This window comes from Somniosus microcephalus, chromosome 4 (genome assembly GCF_052327205.1).
Source record: "Somniosus microcephalus isolate GS21.2 chromosome 4, FLI_Smic_1.0, whole genome shotgun sequence".
Taxonomy (NCBI): Eukaryota; Metazoa; Chordata; class Chondrichthyes; order Squaliformes; family Somniosidae; genus Somniosus; species Somniosus microcephalus.
The window spans coordinates 252,893,179-252,898,893 of NC_140990.1; positions in this window are offsets into that span (position 1 = coordinate 252,893,179).

A 5,715-nucleotide genomic window follows, 5' to 3' on the forward strand; every position below is an offset into this window, starting at 1 on the left:
AACCCGATTAGATTTTTGTTTATCCCTGATCTTTAGCATTCAATTTAAACTGAACGATGTCGAGATAAAACTTCACAGGCACCATTTACCAACCAGAATGTATGTGTGCTGGTAACATATATAATTGAGCATTGGTGAGGAGGGATGTGTCTAGGAACTACCAAATGTGGCAATATGTTACTGAAAGAATTGAATTGGTTTCAACTACTGGTTGGAGGTCTGGAAGAATTTGCATGACTTAAAGATGAGCACAAGATAAGGCACGAATATTTATTGACATCGGTACACACATACATTGTATACAAAGACATATATTTCTTTCTCCTTGGGGCAGACGTTGGAATGCAAATGGGACGGTTGGCAGTTTCATTAGCAGCAATTACTCACCTCTTAGGATACTAGCTTGTGTGTTAGTTTTTGAAAACCACGTTACAATATACACAGTGTGAGATGTGTATGTCTTTTCAAAGAGCAGGTAAAGCTAGTGTGTGAAAAGCCTGTAAGGGTAGGGCACATATTTTTGGAAAAGGCAAGACGACTCAGCGGGGGCAGAGTGAACGCGTGAACATTGTGGATTAGAGCAGGAAAAGCTGACATAGAATTATGGAAATGCTGAGAGCTGAACCAAAATATGGTAAAGTAAGTTATAAATATAAAGACAGTGAGACTTGGAGATGAAGCACATGAAAAAGAATAAGACAAAACTTCAGATCGGTTCTAAAGGACTGTGAACAAATTGAAGTTTGCACTCTTCAGAACCCCCTACGTACTGTTATAAGTCAATAAATGGAACAATTGACCCCTATATCTTTCAATCAAGAGCAGCATAATTCAATTCTTAGGAGAAACAACAGTGTCTTGGGTATCATACCTGACAACTAATAGGAGCAGGAGAGTCCCTTAAGCTTTACTCGCAGGTACAGGTCCAACACACCTTGCGGTAAATGGCAAGTTCAATTGTGTGAACAAAAAGCAAAATAAGACAGATGCTGGAGATCTCTGACTTGCCATTTCTGTGTATATTTAAATATAGATAGTATATAAGTAGAGCTGTGTGTGTGATATGAATGTTAATATGTGTTGTGTAAGTGTGTGTGATTATATACATTGTGTGTGTGTGTGTATATATATATGAGGAAATTCTGGGCCCATGTTAATATTTAAGAATAGGTTAGATAGGTGGTTGAAGGAAAATTGCTGATGTGGAGAATAAATACCAACGTGAACTTTTGGGCCAAATGGCTGGTTTCTATGTTGTAATTTCTATATAATTCTATGTCAACAAAAACAGAAAATGCTGGAAATCACAAGTGGACATTTTGGATTTGGGGCTCAACTTCAGCTGTGTCATCAATGACCTTCTCTCCATCATAAGGTCAGAAGTGGGGCTGATGATTGCACAATGTTCAGCTCAATTTGCAGTTCCTTAGTTAATGAAGCAGTTTATGCCAACATCCAGGCTTGGGCTGATAAGTGGCAAGTAGTATTCATGCTGCACAATTATGAGGCAATGATCATCTCCAACAAAAGTCTAACCACCTCCCCATGACATTCAATGGCATTACCATCACTGTTCCCTCTTATTTTTTTGGCGGCCATTAAAAAAAATGCGCATGCGTCGTTTTTCTACTGAAAAGCCGGCAAGCCAGCTGTGCGGGTTCCCTGGAGCGCTGCGCAGCTTCGGGGGAACATTGATTACCATCACCGACTCCCCTACCATCAACATCCTAGGGAGTTGCCATTGGCCAGAAACTCAACTGGACCAGCCACATAAATGCTGTGGCTACGAGTGCAGGTCAGAGACTGGGTATTCTACGGCGAGTGGCTCACCTCCTGACCTACAAGGCACAAGTCAGAAATGTGATGGAGTATGATCAACTTGCCTGGATGGATGCAGCTACAACATTCAAGCAGCTCAACACCATCCAGGACAAAACAGTCTGCTTGATCGGCAACCCATCCACCACAGGTGTACCGTGGCTGCAGTATGCACTTATCTATAGGATGCACTGCAGTAACTCGCTAAGGGTTCTTCGACCAAACCCACAACCTCCACCACCTAGAAGGACAAGGTCAGCAGGTGCATGGGAACTACCGTCACTTCCACGTCACACACCATCCCTATTTGGACATCCTTCATCACTGGCTCAAAATCCTGGAACTCCCTACTGAACAGCATTGCAGGAGCACCTTCACACGGACTGCAGCGGTTCAAGAAGACTCGCCACCACCTTCTCAATGGATCAGCAATAAGTGCCGGTCTTGCTCGTTACGTCTATATCCCGAGAATGAAAAAAACCCAATTGAGGTACATATACAAGGCAGGGAATGTGGAATGGCTAAAGGGGGATAAGGTGAGTAGAATGGGAAGCATGAGAACCTGGCAAAGAGGACGAGGCTCCAGTGGCCCAGGAGTCTGGTGAGGTGGGGTAAAGCAGATGGACACTAACCACCCGGTCAGCACAGCATTTCTCGCTGGTTACTGTTTTATGTCCAAATAGCGTATCTGATTTACATCTCAGAATGTGATCAATCCAAGCTGAAAAATAATTGCGTCTTTTAAAGGTCTTTGCTGCGCACAAAATGTGATGAGCTGCTTGATTTCTAACCACTAAAAATTTTTCAGTTATGTAAATAATATGTACGGCAAACGAATGAAACCATTTGGACGGACAGCAGGTCGGCGGCTTTCGTCATCTCCAACAGCCGGGGCAGCGAGTACGCCTGCGCGCTCCCGGCGCCGTGCCTGCGTCATTACGGCGGCCGCGGTGTCTGCTGGGATGTAGGAGAGGCTTTAAATAGCAGCGGTGGCCGACTTCACCCGCTGTTGGTTCGGAGTGGGAGTGGATTTGGAGCGGGACGAAGGCTTTCTCCTGTAGGCCGCGGTGCGTGTTTATTGTCAAAGTGAGCTGGAGTGTCAGGACGCGGCGCTCTGGGCTGCGGGTGGCCTTCTACCCCCGGGCCTGTCCGGGAAGTGGCGCGGCGGCTTCGATGAGCGTAGGCTTTAAGTAAAGGCAGATTGGAGCCTTTCATCCGCCAGCCCCGAGCTTGTGCGCTGCCGGCTGGTGCTGCACACTTGCTTTAATTTGGGCTGAGGTGGCTGGGCTGGGTCCGTCATCCTTGGGTGAAGAGGCTTTGCCTCAGCACAAGTCGGGGACCTCGTGGTTCAGCGGCCATGCCTGGCGATGAGCAGACTCGGGCTGAGACGGATGGTGTTTGTAGCAGAAAGCTCGTTTCATTTTCACAGATGCGATTAATTCGCAATAATTTCTAATAAAAGACTACTTTATTTACATAATTTGTGATTACGGTCCAGTCACCCTACATTGGAAGCGAAGACGCATGTGCCTTTAATCTACACTTAAAAATTCTGCGGGGGGGAAGAGAGACATTATTTTGTATCAATCTTGATCTCAACCACTTATGTTTCAATATCTATTATAACGTGAAATTCAACCGTGCGTAAGATGCTCAGTAGCCTTAATTTTCTTGCATGAAAAGTGCAAGAATCAATTTCCTAAATATACATATTCTTCTGACAAGTGTGCTGTTATGGAAGCTACCCTTCAACACCACATGAAGCTTTAATAATTTTCAATTTTTCTTTAATGAGTTTACTTGCAACTGACGCACGTTATTAAAGTTTTGCTTTAAAGGGGTGAGGAAAGACGCTTAGCATCTTGGCACAAGAAAATTATAGGCCCCCAGCCGTATCGTATGTACAATTCTACAGCGACTTAATTGGTAACATTTGCGACTGGATTGAACCTGAAATCTAAAATCTGAGCCAATTTATTAGGTTGGTTTATGTATTTACTTTGAATTCCAATTAGTGCTGCAAAATTGTCCTGCATATGTTGGTTTCTGCTAGATCACAGTAATGACTGTGGATGAGTACTTGCCTTTAATGTCAAGCTATAGTGCTTGGATATAGAAGGGTGTAAAGTGAGTTATACAAAGAACTGAAAAGGGCTAATTTAATATGTAGCTGAACAGGGGATCCATTATACCTGATGGAAGTCATGCTTCATTGTTTTGGTTCACTTGTGAACCTAGACTATTTTGCCCTAGGATGTTCTAGTTTAGCTTTAATATTGTCCTCATCCAGTGTCCACAGGCGTGCACCTGCCAGTAATAGAAACATAGAAAATAGGAGTAGGCCATTTGGCCCCTCGAGCCTGCTCTGCCATTCAATGCGATCATGGCTGATCGTCCAAATTCAGTACCCTGTCTGCTTTCTCCCCATATCCCTTGATCCCTTTAGCCTTAAGAAATATAACCAACACCTTCTTGAATATATTTAATGTATTGGCCTCTACTGCCTTCTGTGGTAGAGAATTCCACAGGTTCACCACTCTCGGTGAAGAAATTCCTCCTCATTTCTGTCCTAAATGGCCTACCCCTTATCCTTAGACTGTGACCCCTGGTTCTGGACTCCGACCATCGGGAACATCCTTCCTGCATCTAGTCTGTCCATAATAATCAGGAGCAGTAATTATGGCCAATTTCCCCTCAATAACTAAGAGTTAAAGCCAATTGTAGGGTCCAGAATTACTAATCTGACTTACCAGATCACTGATTGGGAATCAAATCTGGTGTGTATGGCTGTGAAATGTTGCATTTACCAACTGAGTCAGTGGGGAAACACTGAATTATTTTCTAAGTACAGTACTCCAGATTATACTTGCCTGAAACCGAGTAAGTTTGTCTTGGGAGTGTTATCTTTGTCACAGGCGGTTAAGAAGGCAAATGGTATGTTGGCCTTCGTAGCGAGAGGATTCGAGTACAGGAACAAAGTTGTCTTGCTGCAGTTGTACAGGGCCTTGGTGAGACCACACCCCGAGTATTGTGTGCAGTTTTGGTCACCTTATCTGAGGAAGGATGTTCTTGCCATGGAGGGAGTGCAGCGAAGATTCACCAGACTGATACCTGGGATGGCAGGAATGACTTATGAGGAGAGATTGGGTCGATTGGGCTTATACTCGCTAGAGTTTAGAAGAATGAGGGGGGATCTCATTGAAACTTATAAAATTCTAACCGGACTAGACAGACTAGATGCAGGAAGGATGTTCCCGATGGCGGGGGAGTCCAGAACCAGGGGTCACAGTCTAAGGATAAGGGGTAAGCCATTTAGGACAGAGATGAGGAATTTCTTCACCCAGAGAGTGGTGAACCTGTGGAATTCTCTACCACAGAAGGCAGTGGAGGCCAATTCATTAAATATATTCAAGGAGGAGTTGGATATATTTCTTAAGGCTAAAGGGATCAAGGGATATGAGGAGAAGGCAGGGACAGGGTACTGAATTTGGATGATCAGCCATGATCTCATTGAATGGCGGAGCAGGCTCGAGGGGCCAAATGGCCTGCTCCTATCTTCTATGTTTCTATCTACGTTACAATGGTGACTACACTTCAAAAGTACTTCATCGGCTGTAAAGCACTTTGGGACGTTGTGAAAATCCCTATATAAATGCAAATCTTTCTTCCTTGTTAAAATTCTTCAGTGTTACAGATTAAATAGACTAAGTATAAAATATATTTGCATTTCCTGTGACTGGTACAGTCTTGTGCTTTAGTTCCCAATACATAACCCTTACTGTCAAGTCTAAACTGTCCTTCCAGTTCTGTGAAGGAACAATCAATTTAGTTGAGGGCCAGTTTCATTTATGAAGCAAAGTGTTGTCTAGCATTATGTATTTAATTTTTCTTATATAG